This window comes from Lepidochelys olivacea (genome assembly GCF_965140295.1).
Source record: "Lepidochelys olivacea isolate rLepOli2 genome assembly, chromosome: 3".
In the NCBI taxonomy this organism is placed as follows: Eukaryota; Metazoa; Chordata; order Testudines; family Cheloniidae; genus Lepidochelys; species Lepidochelys olivacea.
Window position 1 is genome coordinate 108,170,192 of NC_140413.1, and position 26,700 is coordinate 108,196,891.

The window sequence follows — 26,700 nt, forward strand, 5'->3', positions numbered from 1 at the left end:
ACAGGCCCAACAAAGAAAACAACAGACCACCACTAGCTTTCACCTTCAGCCCCCAGCTAAAACCTCTCCAGCGCATCATCAAAGATCTACAACCTGTCCTGAAAAATGATCCATCACTCACACAGATCTTGGGAGACAGGCCAGTCCTCGCTTACAGACAGCCCCGAACCTGAAGCAAATACTCTCCAGCAACCACACACCACACAACAAAAACACTAACCCAGGAACCTATCCTTGCAACAAAGCCCGATGCCAACTCTGTCCACATATTTATTCAAGTGACACCATCATAGGACCTAATCACTTTAGCCACGCTATCAGGGGCTCGTTCACCTGCACATCTACCAGTGTGATATTCGCTATCATGTGCCAGCAATGCCACTCTGCCATGTACATTGGCCAAACCAGACAGTCTCTACGCAAAAGAATAAATGGACACAAATCTGACATCAGGAATCATAACATTCAAAAACAGGTAGGAGAATACTTCAACCTCTTTGGCCACTCAGTCAAAGACTTAAGGGTGCCAATTTTGCAACAGAAAAGCTTCAGAAACAGAGTCCAACAAGAAACTGCTGAGCTTGAATTAATACGCAAACTAGATACCGTTAACTTGGGTTTGAATAGAGACTGGGAGTAGCTGGGTCATTACACATATTGAATCTATTTCCCCATGTTAAGTATCCTCACACCTTGTCAACTGTCTAAATGGGCCATCTTGATTATCACAAAGTTTTTTTCTCCTGCTGATAATAGCTCATCTTAATTAATTAGCCTCTTACAGTTTGTATGGCAACTTCCACCTTCTCTGTATGTATGTATATATCTTCTTACTATATATTCCATTCTATGCATCCAATGAAGTGGGCTGTAGCCCATGAAAGCTTATGCTCTAATAAATTTGTTAGTCTCTAAGGTGCCACAAGTACGCCTGTTCTTTTTGATAGAGCTAGACACTGGGGAGAGTTGTGAGCCAGGTACCTAACCACTAGGCCGTACTACCAGTTAGCTCCTCCTGTCAATGCCCTACTTATGTTAATATCCAAAAACACACTTCTATATTAACTTTGTGTTTAAATATACTGTAAGTATAAATACAATACATTCAGATATTGTAAGTTGTATTACTTATGAGTGTGACACCCTGGCACCCCAATATTTGCTACTGTCATGTAATTAGGATATGTTTTGTACAAAGTATGCTTTGTGAGGAATCATTCAAAAAGTCTTGATGTGCTGGACATTAATAGCTCATTTGATTGTACATGCTATCATTGTATGTGAAGTTATGAAGTTTGGCTATGCATGTGTTACTGAAACATGCTGTGAGGTTGAAAACACCCACAAGCAGCCTTTCAGGTACAACAGTAGAAAGGCCAAACAATGTTAATGTCTCACTGAGAAAACACACACAACCACAAGGATTACCCCAGGAACTGTGTACAATAGAAGCCTCTCAGAGATAGCACTACATAATAGGAACTGTTTGACCCAGGTCACAGCAAGTGGGAAGAAGATATAAAAGAGGGAAAATGACATCATGGGGGTACCTCATTCTCCCTACAACAATGCACCTGGAAACACCTGAGGAATAAAGACTGAACAGGAGGGAAGTGATGGTCCCAGGCTAAAAGGGATTTCTAACCTGTGTACGAAATCCTGGGAAACCCAAGATGGAAGCCAAGGCAGCTTGAGGCTTAAGAATCTGCCAGCCTATTTATCACTCAGGGTAAGAATTTGTTAATTCATGTCTTACCTATCTAGTATGTTAAGCTCAGTTTGCGGTTTTGTTTATTTACAAGGTAATCTGTTTTGATCTGTTTGCTATCACTTAAAATCTCTCCTTTTGTAGTTAATACACTTATTTTGTGTTTCAATCCAAACCAGTGCGAGTTTGACTAAGGTGTCTGGGGGAAATCTCAGCTTGGTTACCCCAAGTGTGCATGGTCCTTTTCACATTGAGGGAGAGGCAGACCCATACACTGGCCAGATTTGACCAGGGCAGAACAGTATTGCTCTGGGGTCTTAGGCTAGGAGGCTGGTGGTTAGAGAGCCTGCATGTGACTGCAGCTGGGTGTGTCCCTACCTGCGTGAATGCTGGGGAAAGTGCAAGCTTTGAGAGCTTTGCAACTTGTCACAGCAGCACAGAGTGAGAGGGAGCCCAGGTTGGTGTGTCAGAGGGCTCAGTGATACTCCAGTTCCAGGTGGCACCCCAGGGACAAACCCTTCTCAATGGATTTTAAATTGCAATCAGCACATAGCTCGTGGGTGCACCCCAGGAAATAATTTGACCAAATGTAAGACAAAGTGAGGCCAAAGTCCCACTTTTTATCTATATACTAATGGAACAAGGAACAACTTATTGACTTGTATAACACCTTCTGCCTTTGCAGGTAGATGCCTTAAATATAGAAAAATTTAGAGCCAGATCCATTAAATAAGCCACCCACAAATGCTGGTACTCCCTGCACCTGTGCTATGCCCTGCATAGATGTGCTCAGAGCAAAGAAGAGTGGTTGGGATTTCTCATCTAACTATATTCCATGGCATTCAGGATTTTAAAGATCATCCTACAGAGGAAAGATGGTATAAATAATGGCTGGGGTGCTAGCCTGGAATAGGGGAGACCCAGGTTTAATTCCTTGCTCTGCCACATAGTGGTGTCCCTGTCAATTTTATAATCACACAGTATCTTGGCCCACTTTTTGAAACTTGCTGAAGACTGGCCACTTGAAAGAGCTTCCAGCCAACTGAGCAAGTGAAACTGACAGAAGGCTGGCTGAGTATATTTGTATCTCAAGGACCTCACTTTAGCAATCACCTGTTGATACCTTCCTTCCCTAGACCATCTAGTGATAACTCCCTCTCCTTTGCACCAGCCATAACCCACATATAGAGTCAGACTCAGAGGATAGCAGGGAAGGGATTATTTGTCTAAGGAGAAAGTACCTTTTTCCTCTTGCCTCCCATGCGCCACGCTGGTACACTCTAAAACAGGCCCCTGTGCATTCTGACACACACACACACACCCTGCATAAAATATGCTGTTTCTTCCTGTATTTCCCCCACCCATTTTCTTAGACTAGTTTGAGGGGCTGGATGAACAGGGGATTCACCTAAATGAAGTTTCTTATGGGACAATGACTGACTGAAAATCCCACCTGTTAAGATTAAAACCCAATCAAGCTTGAAGTTGTTAAATGGCCTTAATTTGAATTAATGAGAAAATTATGTGAGCAAAACCTCACTTCATTTATTAGTTAGAGGAAGGTGATGAGAGATTTCTTTAATGATTTTCATACTAATAGGAAGACTCATTTCTAAGTATTCAACCACTTAAACTGTCTCACATTGTTAGAGTCAACATCAGAAGCTTTTTTTGTTGAACGATCACAGGTATTTGATTCTAGCTTCTCTGATCTTTGAAACAACTGAATACTACTATAACATTTCCCTTAAAAGCACTCTGTGAAAGACAGGCAGATCAGAATAAATAACGACAATAGGATTGCAGCTTATGCTATAGAACAAAAAACAGAGCAAATACGTTTGGTGCTCATGATTGTTTACTCAGCATTTATTAGACTGTGTACCAGTTAAACATTATGTAGAAAACCTGTTGTACAAGGATTCAAATGACTAATAAAAGTCTGATTTTATTTAAGTTAAGTTAGAGCTATAAGGTTACAAAGCTGTTTCTTTATGGCCTTGAGTAGTGAGGCATCTAGCAAAACACCAGCGCTTCACAACAACCTGAGGTTTGATGCCCTTGATCCATGTTGAGAGCATATTGCCAAGTTCCTCAAAGTATTTTCATTTTCCCACAAGGATCACTTAAGTCTTTGCTACACTGGAATTGAGCCAGTGGCTCTTTTTACAGCTGGTGATTCCTTCTAGGAGTTGGGACGTCTAAGTGATGACAAAGGATGTATTGGTGGAAGTGTACAGTTGAGTATTACCAGCATATCAGCACTGGACAATTAGCCATGTCAAAGGCTGCAGAAAGGTCCGAGTATCAACAGGCAGGTTTGTTTGTTTTCCAAAGCCAAAAGCCGCTTGTCCATTAGTGCCACTGAGGTTATTTCTGTGTGGTTTCCTGATCTGAAACCTGATTGTGATTAAGCTAAGACACTAACAAAGGACAGTCTGGAGTCCGTAATTGCTGTTCCCACCTCCACCTCAAAATGTTCTAAGATATTTCCTTCTTCTGGGTCTCAAGGTGTACTTGACTTGTGTTGACTGTGAGTGAGATCCTGGCACTACTGAAGTCACTTCAGAGTTTTGTCATTGACCTCAATGGCAGATCTCTCTCTCTGCACCTCTCATTGTTTGGGAATTAGTGGTCAATGGGCCACTGGAGCCATATACTGCATCTGGGGATACATGGTGAGAGTGATGTATCAGCTCCCCTCATGGGAAGTTCTGATCCAGGGTGAAATTATACCATCTCCTGTAGCAAATCACTATTTCAAAGGGAAAATAATTTTCTCCTCTCAGCAAATGAGTTTATCCCAGATAGAAATTCATAGTACAGCCAACTCCAAGCACTGAAAAAAAAAATCACAAGTCAGGAACCCTAAAATCATATTTGTTTAAAAAAAATCTGGTTTTGCTTTGTCTTCTGGGCCTTTAGGGTGCACTCTTCATGTCTTCAAGCTTTTATCCAACCATGCACCCATGAGTTAGAAGTGCATTTTTTTAAAAACGAAAACTGAGATTCTCATGGAATCTGAGGCTTTAAGAAAAAATACCAAATATCGTCAGGCTAGCAATAAGTCACGAGTTGACAACCCAGTTTGTCATTTTCAAAATGAAAACATCTTTGTGGTTAGGGACAGTCTTCTGCCCGAGAACGGTCTTACATTTTACAAAAATCCCTGAGTCGTCATCTGCACACTTTCGTTTTTTAAATCAACAATTAGGATTTTCTTGCACAATTTTCTGAGCAAGCTCTTGCATCTGCTTCTAACCTTTCTACGATGTGACTTTACTAGCTATTTCCCCCACAGGTTTAAGTAGAATATAGTATTCTCCTTTTAGCTAAAGAAAGATGAAGATTAGCACTGTCTCCCAGTCTGAGATTCCCTCTTTTCAGCAGTAGATTCCCTTAGGGTAACTACTTATTGAATCAAATAAAGTTCTCAACATTCTGTGTCATCCTGACTTCAGGAAGCTGAACTATAGTGATTTTTCTAGACTCAGAACATCTTACTTCTACCCATTGCAATGTAGGCAATACCAAGTATTCAAGAAATCTTTACCCTTGAAATAGATGTTTAAAATTCTGTTGACTGGCAAATTTTGATCTGTGCAAAAGAAAACAAACTCTTTCTAAAGCCTTTTGGTATGCATGGGTTTCGGGAAACTCAGTTTCCCAGTCTAACATGCCCTTGCTGTGATGCTAAAAGTTCAGTTACTTCAATCATATTGCATTTAAGGCATTTTCTCTTTAAGACATCTGGAGATAAACTGAGCCTTTATGAAGCAATGTGAATCTGCTATTTCAGAGATACCCACTCTTTGCTAAACTATTTAATATCTCTACATTCTATTACGTAGCACCTGTGGCAAATCACCAATAGCAGTGTGTGCTCCAAAGTGAATTACAGATTCTGCTGGCTTTACACAGATATTATCTTCACTTCCCAAAGCAGTGGCTATTAAAATTGCCCAATCATTTCCATTCTAAGTTTCTCAGAGACTAAAGCTTCCCCCTCACTGGACTAAAATATCTAGGCCTCATCTGTGTCAACAGGTAAATTGTTTTGGAAAGTTTGAGGGGAAAACAGTTCTGAGTTTCAAGTGTAAGAAATACATGTTCTTAATTAAGAATATTCTTATGACTTATCTTTTAAAATAGTGCTAGCTCTTAAAATGGCTGACTAAAAGCTGAAACATTGCAAGGAAAGATAGGGGGAAGGCCTTATGAGGTGAATTGCTATTGAGCATTCCCATGAATACTGCTTTTTCACTTGGCTGAGTTGTGAGCCTTCAAAAAAAAAAATCAGTCTGCACATGTGCAGGGGGCTGCACAAGCATTGCCTTATTTTTCATACATCTCTTGTAAACATGCATTGGGCCAAAGATATCAGAGTTCACTGTCCAAAGCGTAGAGGGTGGAATGCACACTTTAGGAAGCTTGCACTGAATATTGTAGGGGTCAATAGAGCCATACTTCATTCAGTGAATACTTAAGTTGAGCATTGGAAAAAGGTATCTAGCAATAGTCTGCCAGTATCAAGACAGTAGATTATCTAAATATTAGTAAGTAGTATACAAAACTTTAAAATAGTTCTTGTAAGATCATGAACATATAGCAATCTTAATTCTAAATCCCAAAAAAGGATGTTGTAGTCCCCCAGGATGAAAATGAATATTTTAGAGGAGATGAAACAGGAGAGCCAGGTACTGAAGTCAGACAGAGAAGAGATTTGGATTTATATTTTGAGAATTTATGTTTAGTTTTTACAATAGTGTCTAATGGCTCTTTATTTAGTGAGAGGGATTAGCCTAGATCAAGATAAACTAAGGTTAAGTGGCAGAACTGAAACTCATCAGCAGGTAGTGTTTTCCAAAAATCAGTGCAGTGTCAGGGACAGTTATATCATTTCTGTGGCCTGCTGAGTTTCCATATGAACCAGGTTAGTACAGACAACACTTCACAGAGATAGCATACTTAAATACATAGATGACAGCTGAAAAGCACCCTCAAGTATTATTACTCATTAAGTTACTTAAGGGTAACTATTAAAGCTAAGAAAAGAAAATGTGGAAGAATCATTCATATGGGGTTAGTTAGTCAAACTCTCAAACCTCACTAAAAATTTAGATGTAATTTAGCTCAAAGGATGGGTGAAGTTTTGGGAGCCTTCTGATGTATAATACATCTGTTTTGCTAGCACAGTAGCAATATATTGTTGCCATTTAGCCATGATCCATTAGAGCATTTTTAACACAATGTTCCATCTTAAACCCAAAACCCTTTAACTTAAAGATGCTGAAGTATTTTCCTCACATCCACCCTTAAATCTAAATATTGGCATAACATTTAAAATAGGAGAAACTTCCATATCAGGTGGTGTAGGGTGCCTAGCACAAGGGAGAACCATTCTTGGCTGGACATTAAGTACTGTAGTTTGCTTTTAACTACACTGATACCAGATATCAGAGTAGCAGCCGTGTTAGTCTGTATTCACAAAAATAAAAGGAGTACTTGTGGCACCTTAGAGACTAACAAATTTATTTGAACATAAGCTTTCATGAGCTACATCCGATGAAGTGAGCTGTAGCTCACGAAAGCTTATGCTCAAATAAATTTGTTAGTCTCTAAGGTGCCACAAGTACTCCTGTTCTTTTTACTGATACCAGAAAACATCAGCAGAGGAATTGTCTGAGCAAAAGCTCAATCACTCATACAAGGGTATATGGATCATCTCATTCTATGATCATCAATGATAGATATTCTCTAGGTTCCATCCAGCTGAATTTACTTGGATGGCATCAAGAACAATTTATTTCAGTTAACTGAATAATAATCTTAAAAGTATCTTGTTTTAAGATAGTCTTATGAACTATAAAATTACACATTGCACTTATATACACAGCAATGAAGACAATACTGATTTCTGGGTGACCAACTTGAGACACTCACTGCTGGAGCCACCTAGTAGTCAAGCCGGGGCATCTCCTTTCTGGACAACCATTGCTGACAGCCACTCCAACCCTGTAGTGGCCTGCTCCTTCCACAACTCAGCCCTCCAGCTAGGCTGTTCATTTGTGTCTGTCCATTTAGGGGTATATAAAGAGTCCAGAGAGTAGCCCTCTTAAGCAAGGGGCTCTGGGCTTCCCCTTGGATCAGGGTTTCATAGTCCAGACCCTTCTGACTTCAGGGACTCCTCAACTGGATTCCCCACACCAGGGGGAGACTTTAGGTACCCGCAAGGGATTGGTAGAGGAATCCCAGTCCACCCTCTCCACCAAGTTGTAATTTAGGACCCAGTGGTAAGCAGCTAAGTCCTGCATCAATTAGAAGTAACAGAGGAGGAGGAGGACCTTGGTGTATTGGTTGATCATAGGAGGACTATAAGCTGCCAATGTGATATGGCTGTGAAAAAAGCTAACAGTCTTGGGATGCATCAGGAGAGGTATTTCCAGTAGGGATAAGGAGGTTTTAGTACCGTTATACAAGGCACTGGTGAGACTTCATCTGGAATACTGTGTGCAGTTCTGGTCTCCCATGTTTAAGAAGGATGAATTCAAACTGGAACAGGTATAGAGAAGGGCTACTAGGATGATCCGAGGAATGGAAAACCTGTCTTATGAAAAGAGACTCAAGGAGCTTGGCTTGTTTAGCCTAACTAAAAGAAGGTTGAGGGGAGATATGATTGCTCTCTATAAGTATATCAGAGGGATAAATACCGGAGAGAGAGAGGAATTATTTAAGCTCAGTACCAATGTGGACACAAGAACAAATGGATATAAACTGGCCACCAGGAAGTATAGACTTGAAATTAGACGAAGATTTCTAACCATCAGAGGAGTGAAGTTTTGGAATAGCTTTCCAAGGGAAGCAGTGGGGGCAAAAGATTTATCTGGCTTTAAGATTAAACTCGATAAGTTTATGGAGGAGATGGTGTGATGGGATAACATGGTTTTGAATATTCATGGTAAATATTCATGGTAAATAGGCCCAATGGACTGTGATGGGATATTAGATGGGGTGGGGTCTGAGTTACCCAGGAAAGAATTTTCTGTAGTATCTCGCTGTTGAATCTTGCCCATATGCTCAGGGTTTAGCTGATTGCCATATTTGGGGTCGGTAAGGAATTTTCCTCCAGGGCAGATTGGAAGAGGCCCTGGAGGTTTTTCGCCTTCCTCTGTAGTATGGGGCACGGGTCACTTGCTGGAGGATTCTCTGCTCCTTGAAGTCTTTAAACCACGATTTGAGGACTTCAATAGCTCAGACATAGGTGAGAGGTTTTTCGCAGGAGTGGCTGGGTGAAATTCTCTGGCCTGTGTTGTACAGGAGGTCGGACTAGATGATCATAATGGTCCCTTCTGACCTTAGTATCTATGAATCTAAGTGTTTTGACCAAAACTATGACTATAAGAGTTATGATTTTATTTCATTTATCGAGGTTTCTCTATACTTGGATCTGTGCTGTATGCAGCTCGTCTTCTTACTACAGTTTGTTACAGAGTAGCGTATAATCTTCTGTAGTCACTATCTCTCATAATCTTCTTTATCAGTTTGCCCTTCTCTCTTTCTTATAAGTAGAGAATAGCTTTGTCTTATTTTTTTCCATTTTTAAAGCTTTAAAAAGTAGTGATTATACTAGCCTGTCTATCTAAATGCACTTTTACAGGATTCTCTGAAAATGTCTTCTGTGTCTGGGTGATATTATCTCTAGCTATTGCTAGAGAAACATCAGTTCTGTCAGACAAAGACATATACTAGATTGTCACTTGTCTTAGCTCTGATATCTCTTGGGAGTATTTTGGATCATACTGACATTTATTTCAGAGGTTCACTATGATCATCTTTAACAGGGTCATATATAACCAAGTTACTCAATCATCTCTCTCCTTTTTCAATTGAATTCTCTTGTAAATCAGGTTATTTGGTTGGCTAAATGCTTTACCTCTTTTTCTGATACCTTGCCTGCATTGTCCTCTCTGTATCATACAGTGTTTGTACACAGTTCTGACAAAATGAAGCTGTTTTCAATTCTGCTATATTTCTCCCTAATTATACTTTCATACAAAACAAATTGTAAATGTACTGATAATGGATGGAAACTATCTTAATAAATCCCCTGTGCTGCAAGATATAGCATTGCTAGGCTCTTTTGTTATACAGTAAGTAGATTCAACCATTCAAAATAAATGTTAGACATTAAAGGGATGTTATTTAACACAGTGAATAATTAAAATATCCATTTCTCATACAGATGCTAGCACTGCTCATATATTTTGCCTTCTTCTGTATTGCCATATTCTCTTGCTTAATGGAGAATCTTCTGTGAAAAGTAGTAAACACACAAGTAACTGAAATGCAAAAATGTGCAACAATTCTTTGTACGTAAGTCAAGGGAAAGATACATGTTGGTTTCAGTGAGCATTTGATCAATCCTTTGTATAGCATCTTCCATCCAAGGATTTCAATGTGCTTTTAAAAACTTCCAGCTTAGCCTCACAACACTCCTGTGAGGTACCATAGATAAGTGCTATGCCTATTTTACAGATGGGCAAACTGAGGGACAGAAAGTTTCTGGGGCCAATTTACCACCTCTTTATTTATTTTTCCCAGATAAGGGACTGAAAAGTCCATAAGGGCTGTCTGGCAGAATTTCTGTTGGTGGGGATGCATTCAGCTTTTGCCTCCTTGTGGAAGTGACAGCAAATCTAACCCCTGAAACCATAGCTCTCCTAAGATCTATGTAGATCAGGACATTGTGCCACTATACAGCCATCTAGCGCCACCTCCTGAATGAGCCATACTCCTATCAAGTACCACAAACGACCAAACTGCATTAAGTTAGCCTAGAAATCCCTTCAGAGAAGGATGAGGTCATGGAAAGCAGCTTTCATTCACCATCCACTGAACCTGATCCTATGGCACAGCCAAGGACTGGGTGAGATGAGAGAAAGAGATGGTGAGCCAGTCCTGTGGCATGCTCACCCTATTCCCCTCACCCCTCAAGTCTCAGGGAAGAGCAGCATGTGGCCATATGTGACTTGCCCAAGACCCCACAGGAAATAGTCAGCAAAGCCAAGGAATAAAGCAAGGTCTCAAGCTAAGAGTACAATCAAATATAGAGGTGTCTAAATGCCATCAGTTGCATCAGCACTTATAGGCACTTGCAAATTTGGAATCTGCTTCTAAAGCTTTCCTCCAAGTTAAATGTTCTGGAGTTAGTTTTTGTGGAACTATTCATGCAATAGAAACTGCTTATATTTCTGCATCAGAGCCACAGGATCATCCTTCTAGGTGCCTCCTCCTTCCACTTCAGTCTAGGGCCAGCCTAGTGGCTTGTAGCCAAGTCTAGGATTCTGGCAACCTAGGAGCTGACTTTCCAGAAAAATACAAGGAATCTGCATCCCACCTCTGTTCTAAGATTTCAATTAGTTATAGATATCCCCCCAACAGACTGCTTTTCTGAATATATGCAGCAAGTCTGTCCCAGACTTGTATTTTTAGCTTAAATGCTTGTTTGCATTATTTGACTAAGCATAAATTGTGTTCTTGACTACATAACATTTAAAATAAATTCAGTCTTAGGAAGTTTTGAAGAGTTATTAAAGTGTTAAAATTATACTTTTCTCTCTGATTTTATGAAACAGACTTATGTAAAGGGCAGTATTTAAAGATGTCAAATTTTAGTTTGAGTGAAAATGCAATGATTTGACAAGAAAGCAATATCTTTATTATTTGTGTTTTTATTATTATATTTTTTCCTTTTCTTATTTCCTGTCAAATTTTGAAAAGAACAAAAACATTATGCCACAGCAACTTCTAATTATGAGGCCCTACAATGCAGTGTGTCACCAATTCTTAAGACAATACAATTCATTCAACTTTCCTCCTTAATTATACATTTCCTTTGTAAAGTGTACTATTAATAATTATCCATTTCATTCATTTGTATATGTCTAAAATAACCAAGGCGTTTTTCAGTGTTTAAAGTTAGGCACTACTAGTAATACAAATAGGTCCAATAAATTAAAATTGCTGAACGAAAGAGGCAACCGAAAAATTTTGAAATTTCAGTGAATATGTTGAAAAGTCAGTTTAACAAAAATGGATAAACTCACCTTTTTTGCTGAAGCACTCACTAGCTCTCACTGACTTCAAAGGGTGCTACTCAGCATTTGTGAAAACCAAGACACTTATTTAGGCTCCTAAATAGGGATTTAGATGCTCTAACTATAGGCAAAAAGAAAAGGAGTACTTGTGGCACCTTAGAGACTAATCAATTTATTTGAGCATGAGCTTTCGTGAGCTACAGCTCACTTCATCGGATGCATACTGTGGAAACTGCAGCAGACTTTATATATACACACAGAGAATATGAAACAATACTTCCTCCCACCCCACTGTCCTGCTGGTAATAGTTATATAAGTGATCATCAGGTTGGGCCATTTCCAGCACAAATCCAGGTTCTCTCACCCTCCACCCCCCCACACACAAATTCACTCTCCTGCTGGTGATAGCCCATCCAAAGTGACAACTCTTTACACAATGTGCATGATAATCAAGTTGGGCCATTTCCTGCACAAATCCAGGTTCTCACATCCCCCCCACCCCCATACACACACAAACTCACTCTCCTGCTGGTAATAGCTCATCCAAACTGACCACTCTCCAAGTTTAAATCCAAGTTAAACCAGAACATCTTGGGGGGGGGGGTAGGAAAATACAAGAGGAAATAGGCTACCTTGCATAATGACTTAGCCACTCCCAGTCTCTATTTAAGCCTAAATTAATAGTATCCAATTTGCAAATGAATTCCAATTCAGCAGTTTCTCGCTGGAGTCTGGATTTGAAGTTTTTTTGTTTTAAGATAGCGACCTTCATGTCTGTGATTGCGTGACCAGAGAGATTGAAGTGTTCTCCGACTGGTTTATGAATGTTATAATTCTTGACATCTGATTTGTGTCCATTTATTCTTTTACATAGAGACTGTCCAGTTTGACCAATGTACATGGCAGAGGGGCATTGCTGGCACATGATGGCATATATCACATTGGTGGATGTCCAGGTGAACGAGCCTCTGAGTGTGGCTGATGTTATTAGGCCCTGTGATGGTGTCCCCTGAATAGATATGTGGGCACAATTGGCAACGGGCTTTGTTGCAAGGATAAATTCCTGGGTTAGTGGTTCTGTTGTGTGATATGTGGTTGTTGGTGAGTATTTGCTTCAGGTTGCGGGGCTGTCTGTAGGCAAGGACTGGCCTGTCTCCCAAGATTTGAGAGAGTGTTGGGTCATCCTTTAGGATAGGTTGTAGATCCTTAATAATGTGTTGGAGGGGTTTTAGTTGGGGGCTGAAGGTGACGCCTAGTGGCGTTCTGTTATTTTCTTTGTTAGGCCTGTCCTGTAGTAGGTAACTTCTGGGAACTCTTCTGGCTCTATCAATCTGTTTCTTTACTTCTGCAGGTGGGTATTGTAGTTGTAAGAAAGCTTGACAGAGATCTTGTAGGTGTTTGTCTCTGTCTGAGGGGTTGGAGCAAATCATAGAATCATAGAATATCAGGGTTGGAAGGGACCCCAGAAGGTCATCTAGTCCAACCTCCTGCTCGAAGCAGGACCAATTCACTGTTAAATCATCCCAGCCAGGGCTTTGTCAAGCCTGACCTTAAAAACCTCTAAGGAAGGAGATTCTACCACCACCCTAGGTAACGCATTCCAGTGTTTCACCACCCTCTTAGTGAAAAAGTTTTTCCTAATATCCAATCTAAACCTCCCCCACTGCATCTTGAGACCATTACTCCTCGTTCTGTCATCTGCTACCATTGAGAACAGTCTAGAGCCATCCTCTTTGGAACCCCCTTTCAGGTAGTTGAAAGCAGCTATCAAATCCCCCCTCATTCTTCTCTTCTGCAGGCTAAGCAATCCCAGCTCCCTCAGCCTCTCCTCATAACTCATGTGTCCCAGTCCCCTAATCATTTTTGTTGCCCTTCGCTGGACTCTCTAATTTATCCACATCCTTCTTGAAGTGTGGGGCCCAAAACTGGACACAGTACTCCAGATGAGGCCTCACCAATGTTGAATAGAGGGGAACGATCACGTCCCTCGATCTGCTCCCTATGCCCCTACTTATACATCCCAAAATGCCATTGGCCTTCTTGGCAACAAGGGCACACTGCTGACTCATATCCAGCTTCTCGTCCACTGTCACCCCTAGGTCCTTTTCCGCAGAACTGCTGCCTAGCCATTCGGTCCCTAGTCTGTAGCTGTGCATTGGGTTCTTCCGTCCTAAATGCAGGACCCTGCACTTATCCTTATTGAACCTCAGATTTCTTTTGGCCCAATCCTCCAATTTGTCTAGGTCCTTCTGTATCCTATCCCTCCTCTCCAGCGTACCTACCACTCCTCCCAGTTTAGTATCATCCGCAAATTTGCTGAGAGTGCAATCCACACCATCCTCCAGATAATTTATGAAGATATTGAACAAAACCGGTCCCAGGACCGACCCTTGGGGCACTCCACTTGATACCGGCTGCCAACTAGACATGGAGCCATTGATCACTACCCGTTAAGCCTGACAATCTAGCCAGCTTTCTACCCACCTTATAGTGCATTCATCCAGCCCATACTTCCTTAACTTGCTGACAAGAATTCTGTGGGAGGCCGTGTCAAAAGCTTTGCTAAAGTCAAGAAACAATACATCCACTGCTTTCCCTTCATCCACAGAACCAGTAATCTCATCATAAAAGGCGATTAGATTAGTCAGGCATGACCTTCCCTTGGTGAATCCATGCTGGCTATTCCTGATCACTTTCCTCTCATGCATGTGCTTCAGGATTGATTCTTTGAGGACCTGCTCCATGATTTTTCCAGGGACTGAGGTGAGGCTGACTGGCCTGTAGTTCCCAGGATCCTCCTTCTTCCCTTTTTTAAAGATTGGCACTACATTAGCCTTTTTCCAGTCATCCGGGACTTCCCCGGTTCGCCACGAGTTTTCAAAGATAATGGCCAATGGCTCTGCAATCACAGCCGCCAATTCCTTCAGCACTCTCGGATGCAACTCGTCCGGCCCCATGGACTTGTGCATGTCCAGCTTTTCTAAATAGTCCCTAACCACCTCTATCTCCACAGAGGGCTGGCCATCTCTTCCCCATTTTGTGATGCCCAGCGCAGCAGTCTGGGAGCTGACCTTGTTAGTGAAAACAGAGGCAAAAAAAGCATTGAGTACATTAGCTTTTTCCACATCCTCTGTCACTAGGTTGCCTCCCTCATTCAGTAAGGGGCCCACACATTCCTTGGCTTTCTTCTTGTTGCCAACATACCTGAAGAAACCCTTCTTGTTACTCTTGACATCTCTGGCTAGCTGCAGCTCCAGGTGCTATTTGGCCCTCCTGATATCATTCCTACATGCCCGAGCAATATTTTTATACTCTTCCCTGGTCATATGTCCAACCTTCCACTTCTTGTAAGCTTCTTTATGTTTAAGATCCGCTAGGATTTCACCATTAAGCCAAGCTGGTCGCCTGCCATATTTACTATTCTTTCGACTCATCGGGATGGTTTGTCCCTGTAACCTCAACAGGGATTCCTTGAAATACAGCCAGCTCTCCTGGACTCCTTTCCCCTTCAAGTTAGTCCCCCAGGGGATCCTGGCCATCCGTTCCCTGAGGGAGTCGAAGTCTGCTTTCCTGAAGTCCAGGGTCCGTATCCTGCTGCTTACCTTTCTTCCCTGTGTCAGGATCCTGAACTCAACCAACTCATGGTCACTGCCTCCCAGATTCCCATCCACTTTTACAAATGCGGTTGTATCGGAGAGCTTGGCTGTAGACGATGGATCGTGTGGTGTGGTCAGGGTGAAAGCTGGAGGCATGCAAGTAGGAATAGCGGTCAGTAGGTTTCCGGTATAGGGTGGTGTTTATGTGACCATTGTTTATTAGCACTGTAGTGTCCAGGAAGTGGATCTCTTGTGTGGACTGGACCAGGCTGAGGTTGGTGGTGGGATGGAAATTGTTGAAATCATGGTGGAATTCCTCAAGGGCTTCTTTTCCATGGGTCCAGATGAAGATATCAATATAGCGCAAGTAGAGTAGGGGCTTTAGGGGACGAGAGCTGAGGAAGCGTTCTAAAATCAGCCATAAAAATGTTGGCATACTGTGGGGCCATGCGGGTACCCATAGCAGTGCCGCTGATCTGAAGGTATACATTGTCCCCAAATGTGAAATAGTTATGGGTAAGGACAAAGCCACAAAGTTCAGCCACCAGGTTAGCCGTGACATTATCGGGGATAGTGTTCTTGATGGCTTGTAGTCCATCTTTGTGTGGAATGTTGGTGTAGAGGGCTTCTACATTAATAGTGGCCAGGATGGTGTTATCAGGAAGATCACCGATGGATTGAAGTTTCCTCAGGAAGTCAGTGGTGTCTCGAAGGTAGCTGGGAGTGCTGGTAGCGTAGGGCCTGAGGAGGGAGTCTACATAGCCAGACAATCCTGCTGTCAGGGTGCCAATGCCTGAGATGATGGGGCGCCCAGGATTTCCAGGTTTATGGATCTTGGGTAGTAGATAGAATATCCCAGGTCGGGGTTCCAGGGGTGTGTCTGTGCGGATTTGATCTTGTGCTTTTTCAGGAAGTTTCTTGAGCAAATGCTGTAGTTGCTTTTGGTAACTCTCAGTGGGATCATAGGGTAATGGCTTGTAGAAACTCGTGTTGGAGAGCTGCCGAACAGCCTCTTGTTCATATTCCGACCTATTCATGACGACAACAGCACCTCCTTTGTCAGCCTTTTTGATTATGATGTCAGAGTTGTTTCTGAGGCTGTGGATGGCATTGCGTTCCGCATGGCTGAGGTTATGGGGCAAGTGATGCTGCTTTTCCACAATTTCAGCCCGTGCACGTCGGTGGAAGCACTCTATGTAGAAGTCCAGTCTGCTGTTTCGACCTTCAGGAGGAGTCCACCTAGAATCCCTCTTTCTGTAGTGTTGGTAGGGAGACCTCTGTGGATTAGTATGCTGTTCAGAGGTATTTTGGAAATATTCCTTGAGTCGGAGACGTCGAAAATAGGATTCTAGGTCACCACAGAACTGTATCATGTTCGTGGGGGTGGAGGGGCAGAAGGAGAGGACCCGAGATAGAACAGCTGCTTCTGCTGGGCTAAGAGTATAGTTGGATAGGTTAACAATATTGCTAGGTGGGTTGAGGGAACCATTGCTGTGGCCCCTTGTAGCATGTAGTAGTTTAGAAAGTTTAGTGTCCTTTTTCTTTTGTAGAGAACCAAAGTGTGCGTTGTAAATGGCTTGTCTAGTTTTAGTAAAATCCAGCCACGAGGAAGTTTGTGTGGAAGGTTGGTTTTTTGAGAGTATCCATTTTTGAGAGCTCATTCTTAATCTTTCCCTGTTTGCTGTAGAGGATGTTGATCAGGTGATTCCGCAGTTTCTTTGAGAGCGTGTGGCACAAGCTGTCAGCATAGTCTGTGTGGTATGTAGATTGTAATGGATTTTTTACCTTCAGTCCTTTCGTTACAATGTCCATCTGTTTGCATTTGGAAAGGAAGATGTCTGTCTGTATCTGTACAAGTTTTTTCATGCAGTTGATAGATTTCCACTCCATACGGCTAAATGCAGTGCCTTGCATAATGACAGGTTTCAGAGTAACAGCCGTGTTAGTCTGTATTCGCAAAAAGAAAAGGAGTACGTGTGGCACCTTAGAGACTAACCAATTTATTTGAGCATGAGCTTTCGTGAGCTACAGCTCAGATACAAATCAGATGTCAAGAATTATAACATTCATAAACCAGTCGGAGAACTCTTCAATCTCTCTGGTCACGCAATCACAGACATGAAGGTCGCTATCTTAAAACAAAAAAACTTCAAATCCAGACTCCAGCGAGAAACTGCTGAATTGGAATTCATTTGCAAATTGGATACTATTAATTTAGGCTTAAATAGAGACTGGGAGTGGCTAAGTCATTATGCAAGGTAGCCTATTTCCTCTTGTATTTTCCTACCCACCCCCCCAAGATGTTCTGGTTTAACTTGGATTTAAACTTGGAGAGTGGTCAGTTTGGATGAGCTATTACCAGCAGGAGAGTGAGTCTGTGTGTGTATGGGGGTGGGGGGGATGTGAGAAAACCTGGATTTGTGCAGGAAATGGCCCAACTTGATTATCATGCACATTGTGTAAAGAGTTGTCACTTTGGATGGGCTATCACCAGCAGGAGAGTGAATTTGTGTGGGGGGGTGGAGGGTGAGAAAACCTGGATTTGTGCTGGAAATGGCCCAACCTGATGATCACTTTAGATAAGCTATTACCAGCAGGACAATGGGGTGGGAGGAGGTATTGTTTCATATTCTCTGTGTATATATATATATATAAAGTCTGCTGCAGTTTCCACAGTATGCATCCGATGAAGTGAGCTGTAGCTCACAAAAGCTCATGCTCAAATAAATTGATTAGTCTCTAAGGTGCCACAAGTACTCCTTTTCTTTTTGCGAATACAGACTAACACGGCTGTTACTCTGAAATCTAACTATAGGCAATCGGTAATAGTTAAAAGTTGTTCCATATTGGATTTTTTTTCCCCACTTCATGTGTTCTGCAAGAAATTGTGCCACAAAGGGTATTTTCCCCATCCAAAACTTTAAATTATGAGTATTCCCATTCACAATACTACTTAAACGAGTTACAATACCACTCAGATGAACAATATTAGGTACATGCTTTGAATTTTTCAGTGACCCATTTTCCCCACCAAAATTTCTGATTAATCAAAACTAAAAAACTGTTGGCTGGAAAGGATCAGTTTCAATTAATTTCTTGACTTGAAAAAAAGAATTCAAAACAAGTTTCAAGATAGTGTCAAAATGCCCTATTTTAACATGTTCTAAGCAAAAAAGAGTTTCAAAATTTGAGCTAATTATATATTTTGTTTTAAATTGGCCAAATTTAAATGTAACATTTCATATCATTAAAATAAAGCGTTTTGATTGACCCAAACAAAAAATAAAATCTGTGTATTGATTTGCAAACTTTCTGAGATACTGAATATTCATCCTGATTTGGGATGGAATTTTTTCTTTTGAAAGCTCAAATATTTTTCTCATATGGGAAAAACATTTCCCACCCAATTCTACATGTACATGAGTGTTTGCATGAACAGGTCCTTAGATTATAAACACCCCAGGAGTGGAAAGTCAATGGGACTTAAGTTCCTCAGTAACTTGATCACTTTATTTTATATTTTTAAGCTCTTATCTTTTTATATGCCTGTAAAGTGGCACTCTCAGCTTTGGCAGTATATAAATAAATAACAAACCAAATAGCTTTATCACTGTCTTACCTTGGTCATGTCAGCAAATACATGTGTGTTCATTTTATGGTCCTCTTGCAATCTCTCTCCTCATGCTTTATTTTCTCACGTAACTTTTTAGTTGCCTCAGCCTGTTATAGCTAAAATAGACAGGATTTGAGAGCAATACTGTGTAGTATACAACATGTCAGGAATATTTATTCTAAATGGAATTTTTATGTGACTATATGAGATACAAAACATACACAATGTTGACCATGAAGAAAAAATGCAGCACCAGAATTATGAAGACATTGGAAATGTAAGATGTCAAAACCTTTGATTGATCAGGTATGTCCTTGAGATTCATTATATTTCTAAAGATTTGAAGATTTTGAAAGTCATTACCTGGGTCTTGAAGGCATAACAGCGTCACCTGGAAAACAGCAATAAAAACATTGTATTTCTCATCTTTAATTACAGAACAGAATAAACGTTGATTAACTTGGGATATATGAATTTATAGCCCCTCGACAGCCAACCTCCTTTAATGTGATCAGTTTCAAGTATATCTGCCAAATCAAACTGTAAGAATCCTAGCCTGATTCTGCGTACATCACAACCACATCAGAGATGTTTACAGTTGAAATCACAAACCACAGGACCCGCCTATTCAAGGAATGGAAGGATCTGTGGTTATAAATTTGTTTTAGACGGAAGGCTGAAAATTGAGAAGCACAAGTAATTTATTCTATCCAGAATGGTTGAGAAATGAGCACCTTCACTGAGAGCAAAGTCAAGTTAGAAAGATAGCAGTACTGTTAATAATTAATTTCAGTCTATTGTGTCTGGCATCCTGGCTACGATACCACAATATCCAGTCAGAAACTGTCATATCTCCCAATGTGCAGTAATCCAGTTGAGATGCATTGTGCCTTGCTGTGGTACTGCCCAACATTATAAAATTAAAGGAGGAAATACTGTCAGAAACACCCACCTCATTTAATGTAATTAAATCTAATTTGGAGGTGAGAGAGTAAGTCTAAAGCACTGGCCCAAAGTTGGGAAATCTATATATTGCAATCCCCATGTTAGGGGTTCGTAAATCATGTTTGATAACCATTCTTTCCCCCTGAACTTCCATCCAATTTTTTTTATTTAACTCAGTTCAGAAGGAACCATTTCACATTTTCAAATTATGGGATACTGTGACTCAATCCTGCTGAAATAAGCATATAGTGAAAGCAGTTGAAATTTTCTATTTATATGGCTCAGTTTTCTTGATTTGGTACATCAAAGTTTGGGTAAGCTCTCTCTATGGAAGAAATACTATCTATCCAAGGTATTTGCAATAATTCTCAGCTCTTTTATAGTGTTTTTCAGCAGTAGATCTCAAAGCAATTCACAAATATAATGTCAATATAATTAGCCCCATTTTTATAAGTCAGGAAATTGAGGCACAGAGAGGTTAAGTGACTGGTTCAAGGTTACCCATAGGCCAGTGGCAGAGCCACGAACAGAACCCAAGTACTCTGAGTCCCTCAGAGGCCTATCCACTAGGCCCCGCTCTCTCATTTGCCCCTTCTCTTACTGTAGTAGCTCAGTGCCTCAGAATCTTTCAAAAACATATCCTTCAATATCCTGGCTAAGTAGGGAAGTGCTACCATCCCCATTCTACAGATGTGGAATTTAGGGACACAAACTAAGCTCAAGGTCACAGAGGAAGTCTCTGGCAGAGCAGGAAACTGAGCCTCAATTTCCCAAGTTCCAGACCATAACCACTGAATTATCTGGTCCCTTGGTGCAGGTGTCTTCCATGCTCATCTCATACGTTAATTCCTCAAAGTCTCTGCTAGTGTAACCCACACACCTTCGGGGTGTGGTGTTCTGTCGGGGGGGGGGGGGGGAAGAGAGCACGCTCTACAGCCATAGCTAACAGGAAGTTGGCTTTCAGCTCATGCAGAAGAGGCTCATGCACTAAGGTCGCGAGGTCCCTGGTTTGATCCTGCCTGCCGACGACTGGGGTCTGTTGGCATTACACTAGCCTCCTACTTAAACTTTTGCCTCTGAACAGAAAAGTGTCAGAGGCCATTTGTTCTGCAGATGTTTTTAAAATGAGGGCTTTTAAAAATGTATTTTTGATACCTGTTACAGCAATATACAAAGTTATCTAAAGTGAAGACTGGAGAAAGGCCATAATGAATTATTCACCAGTTTTCTCAGTGTGTAGGACCTGAGCCTGCACCACTGAATTCAGTGCCAGCTTTGCCATTGCCTTCACTGGGTGCAGGATCAAACTTTTAATGGATAATGTTTTGAAATGGTCTGAGGCCTGGTCTCTGTTAGTTGCCTTAATTTGCACCTGCAAAATTTGCTCCACAACATAAATTTAAGGTTTCAGCCACAAAATTTAGAACAAGAGCTCTTATACCTCAGAGTGTGGAAGTTTGGACCCAGGGATTTGGCTTAGAGCAATATAGTGATGGAGGTCTGTGCAATTTGATTTCCAGATCTCCCTCCCTATGTCTAAATTTCATGATAGTTAGAATATAGGGTTTTAGTTCAGGCTCAATTCTAACAGAAATTGGCTGCATGTCACCTTGTCGTCATTTTCCCTAGGGCAATGTTGATTTTACCAATCACTAGTCAGTCTATGGGCTCTTGAAATTCCTGAGTGTTCTGTATGGATCTTGGTGTTAGCAGATAGATCAAAGACCGTCTACTTGGTCCCCCTTCTTCTTTCAATGTACTTCTGTAAAGGGTGGATATTTGGTTTCAATGTGCTTACAAGGTTTCCAATGGCTAATTTCAGTAGCCAGAAATAGTATTCCTTGAAGAGATTTCTGCTTTACAGAGCATACACTCAGCTTTCACCAGGTTCCCATCGCTCTCTGAGCAGCTCCCAGACAAAGCTTTTCTCTTTCTCTACAGTGCTTCAAAATGGAGGCCTTGCACTTCAAAATCAGCCAGTCTTGCTCTTTTAAGGTTGACTGACCAATCAACACACAGAAATCAACAAGATTAGGTGATGGGTGAATCTCAGATCCATCTCTCTCTTATCCTAGTAATTCCACATGCAATTAAATAGAGTCCTGTGCAGATCAATCAGTATTTGTCACGTTTCTAGCTTTGATCCATTGTATGATTATTTTAGGAGTTTTAGTTCAAACTTCACAAACTGTTAGTGTCAATGATTTGCATATTTCTCTACAATATTAGGGTACGATAAGGAATGTCTAAATAGTTTATTTAACAGCAAGGTACTTAAATACATTATTTCTTTTGAAATTATTATACTGTTCTGGCACTGTGGGTAGATGGCAAAGTACAGTCAGTCCCATTTCATACAATGGTATTACGGTTAAAAATGTTCATGATATAAGGAGCTGATTATTTAGGATTGTTCTCTTATAGTTTGTAGATGAGATGATTGTAATTGTCTTCACTTTTGTTTGCACACTTTAACAAACAAGTTCCCCTGTCACATTTAATATATTTTATTATAGGCCCTGGAATTTATATTGCAAATGCAAAAAAGTTGCTGTACACAGCGTGGGGAATTAATAAATATGCTATGCTATTCAGATGGCTGCAAGTTGCTATTGTAACATACTGTGGTTTAGATTCATTTTTAGTATCTATTTTTAAATATAGGAAATTAAGCTGGTTAACTGTGCCCTCCCCACCCCCAGAGTCAAGCAAGCACATACAACATACTTGTGTACATTGTACTCTGGTTATGAACACAAATGTTAATTACCCTAAACCAAACATTACACTCTTTAGGCAGACTTTTAGGACTTGATCCTGCAAGCTGCTGAGCACCTTTAACTTCAAATGAAGTCAGTGGGGATTAAGGCTTCTCAGACCCACACAGGTGCATGCAGCACCTTGAAGGGTTGATGCCGTACTTAATAAAGAAGGACCTATCAAGTAGTCTGTCTGTATACAAGCAATATTCCTGCTGATCTTAGCAGGCATGCCACCTGCATATATAGTTCAGGAGGAGTAAGGCCAGTGGAAATTGGTCCCCCACGTGGACAAATTGAGGAAAGTCCAGAGAAGAGCCACAAAAATGGCTAAAGGTTTAGAAAGCATGACATATGAGGAAAGATTAAAAACATTTGGTTTCTTTAGACTGGAGAAGAGAAGACTGAGAGGGAACATAACAGTTTTCAAGTACATGAAAAGTTGTTACATGGAGGAGGGAGAAAATTATTCACCTTAACCTCTGAGGATAGGATGAGAAGCAATGGGCTTAAATTGCAGCAAGGAAGGTGTAGATTGGACATTAGGAAAAACATCCTGTCAGGGTAGTTAAGCACTAGAATAAATTGGCTAGGAGGTTGTGCAATCTCCATCACTGGAGATTTTTAAGAGCAGGACAAACAAATACCTGTCAGGGATGGTCTTTCGTCCTGGTATGAGTGCAGGAGACTGGACTAGATGACATTTCAAGGTCCCTTCCAGTCCTACGATTCTATGAAATAAGTGGCACCAGTTTTAGTTAATTTGCCTGTATGTTGTAATAAGCCTGAAATCAATCATCTGTTTCCCAGTAGGCCCAGTAAGAAAGAATTACTCACCCATTTATATGTTACTCTAAAGCATTATTCCCATCTTCTCTGTAAGTAAGTGGAAGACATATTGGGTGTTTGATTTAACTGTGTAGCAAGCGTGCTGGTGTTGGAACTTTGGGTTTATAATTTTTTGGGGGGTGGGGGGGGGAGGATATTCGTTCTTCAAAAACTTGCTTTGATGTTGGGTTATTATTCCTGCCAACCATTGCTTAACTGAAAGTGTTTTATTTAACAAAATAGTAGCCTTATTGAAAGAATGCATTTAAAAACAGTTCTGGGCTTACTGCAATGTCAGAATTATTTGAAATTTTTGAAATGTGTTTTCTAAGATCTTGCTCTGATCGTCTTTAAATTACTTTTCTTTTCCCACATCAAGAATACTTATCTCTTTACTTTTAGAGCATTTGTGCACAGAGGGCTCTCACAAAATTTCCTTGATAGTAGCCATATGGAAGCTATAAAGTCCCCAGAAAAACATCTTTCCTATATTTAAAGGGAATGTGATATTCTTATTCTAATATAAAGATTTATATCATTATTGGACACTAACCACACTCCTTTAAAATGAGAATAAGATAATGGTTTATGATACTGTTGCTTGAAATGGTCTGCACTTCTGAAGTTTAGCTTGAATGAAAATATATCGAGCTTTGACAGAGTCTGCAGCAGTGTTTTGTAATCTGTATAATGTTGTCACATTTACAAGCAACTACCATGGGAAAATATTGTTCTTTTTATGACTACTCTCTCTATTTCAAATGTTTCCCCTGATGAAAGAATTTCACATACAGCACAGAATTAGGAAGTAGTGTATCTTCTGCAAGAACCATATTCCTAAGTGGAATACAAGTCCAAGCTTATTTCACTTCTCTAAAACTCCTAAATGTGTTTTGCTTGTTACATTCCATTTGTTACTCTATTTTTTCTGTCCTCCCATTTCTGGCACACTCATATCCTGTCCTGTAATATGGGACAAATCCTGGCCAGTACACCACCCTCTTTGCACAGCCAGTATAGATGGCCTCACTTCTGGTGGCTAGTGGATCTGTGGCCATCAAACATGGCTTAAAGACGCCTATGCCACCAACTCGGGAGTTGTGCCAAACGTAGCTCAGTTGCATAAGAGAATCCGGACCCAAGTCTCTATCCCTTTTTCCTTTTTAGAGGAATACGTAAACTAATCACTAGGTTTGAAAACAACAAGTGGGATCCTCTTCTCCTCCAAGAAGTGGGACCCTAAAGATTCTCCCTGCTACTACCGCCGCACATGTTGAAGGAGTAAGTTAATGTCTGAGTGTCTCTTCCCCCCCACCCCGCAAAAAAAAATCCGCTTTCTACAAACCTGTAGGCTAAACTTGTGCAAAGTGGTATGATCATGGTTGGCATGAATGAGTTTGTATTCAGTGGGACAGTGAAAAATTGTCTCACAGCTCCTGATGAAAAAGCTAAAAGATCTATTCACACAAATGAAAGCTTCTTCCCAAAACCACGTGTGAAGAAAGAGGTCTACATTGACTGTGAGAAGCAAATTTAATAAGGTTTGAACTTGGTTAGACTGAGTTGTAAGTAGAAAGTTTTTAGATTTTTGAATTTTTAGGGAGGGGGAGAAAAGGCAGAAAAATTTGACATATTCAACTTTATGTATTAACTTTTTGCTTGTTAGAGCTCAAACTGGAAATCAGATATATTGAACATTTGTTAATTGGGCTTTGTGGGAAATGGTTTAAGATTTTTGAAAACTTTTTTGTCCCAAATCAGGATCAACATATGCAATTTCAAATTTTCATGAAGAGACAACCTCCTCTGCCCAAATCCATCAAGAACTTAAGAATGGCCATACTATGTCAGACCAATGGTCCATCTAGCCCAATATCCTGTCTTCTGAAAGTAGTGAATGCCAGATGCTTCAGAGGGAATTAACCGAACCAGGCAACTATTGCAGGATTCATCCCTTCTTGTCCACTCCCAGTGTCTGGCAGCTAGAGGCTTAGGACCCCCAGAGCACGATCATAGCTAATAGCCATTGATGGACTTATCCTCCATGAACTTATCAAATGCTTTTTTAACCCAGTTATACTTTTGGCCTTAACATCCCATGACAACAAGTTCCACAGGTTGAGTGTGTGTTGTTGGAAGAAATAAATACTTCCTTTTGTTTTTTTAAATCTGTTGCCTGAAACCAGTCACCTAAAACATTTTGTCTTGATAGTATCACAATGTTTCATTCTGATTTTAACCTCTCTTTCTAAAATATTTGTGTTGTGTAAAAAAACATTTAGTTGAGAATTTCCCAACTAGCTCTAGTTGTGAGTACAGTTTCTTACTGCTCACCGAGCCTGGCTTCTGACAATAACTAACCATGGCTCTTCTGCGGGGCTGGATAGAAAAAGTAATACATATCACAGATCTTCAGGATATTTCTTTTAACTTTTAGCTGAGGCTGGAAGAGTTTAAACCCTTTTAATAGGCAGAAAGGTGGAAACAAGTCCTTAGAGCCCATCTGAGCAGTAAACCTGGAGAGAAATTATGAGGATTTATGAGGAGAGGCTGAGGGAACTGGGATTGTTTAGTCTGCAGAAGAGAAGAATGAGGGGGGATTTGATAGCTGCTTTCAACTACCTGAGAGGTGGTTCCAGAAAGGATGGTTCTAGACTATTCTCAGTGGTAGAAGAGGACACAACAAGGAGTAATGGTCTCAAGATGCAGTGGGGGAGGTTTAGGTTGGATATTAGGAAAAACTTTTTCACTAGGAGGGTGGTGAAACACTGGAATGCGTTACCTAGGGAGGTGGTAGAATCTCCTTCCTTAGAAGTTTTTAAGGTCAGGCTTGACAAAGCCCTGGCTGGGATGATTGAATTGGGGATTGGTCCTGCTTTGAGCAGGGGGTTGGACTAGATGGCCTCCTGAGGTCCCTTCCAACCCTGATATTCTATGATGCTATGAAAGCTGGTGGCTGTGGATTGTTAGGCTACTGGGAGATGGAACTGAGAGCTTTGCCTCCGAAGTGGGAGAATCTATAAAAAGGAAGCATGTTTCTAGAAAGGAGGTGCTGGTGTTGTTGCTGGTTTTGTCTGTCTCTTAACCTGGGAGACTTCTGAACCACACCCTGGCTAGAGGAAAGACTTATTTTGTTTGGGTTTTTTCCCCCCC

At 40.8% G+C, this 26,700-nt stretch overlaps 1 long non-coding RNA gene across 2 annotated transcripts in view; it reads right to left on the minus strand.

The window, feature by feature from the left end:
* The window catches only part of LOC311518163, a 45,416-nt gene extending 25,723 nt beyond the window's left edge, over positions 1–19,693 (minus strand). Inside the window, exons 1-4 of one of the 2 annotated variants that reach the window (XR_014710905.1) lie at positions 19,586–19,691; positions 19,379–19,406; positions 19,022–19,131; positions 3,578–4,547 (exon numbers count right to left, since the gene is read on the minus strand). This is a non-coding gene — a long non-coding RNA (uncharacterized lncRNA). Of the gene's footprint in view, positions 1–3,577; positions 4,548–19,021; positions 19,132–19,378; positions 19,407–19,585 lie in introns of those variants that run through there. The other variant, XR_014710904.1, reaches the window with a different exon arrangement.
* Between the last annotated feature and the right edge of the window lie 7,007 nt (positions 19,694–26,700).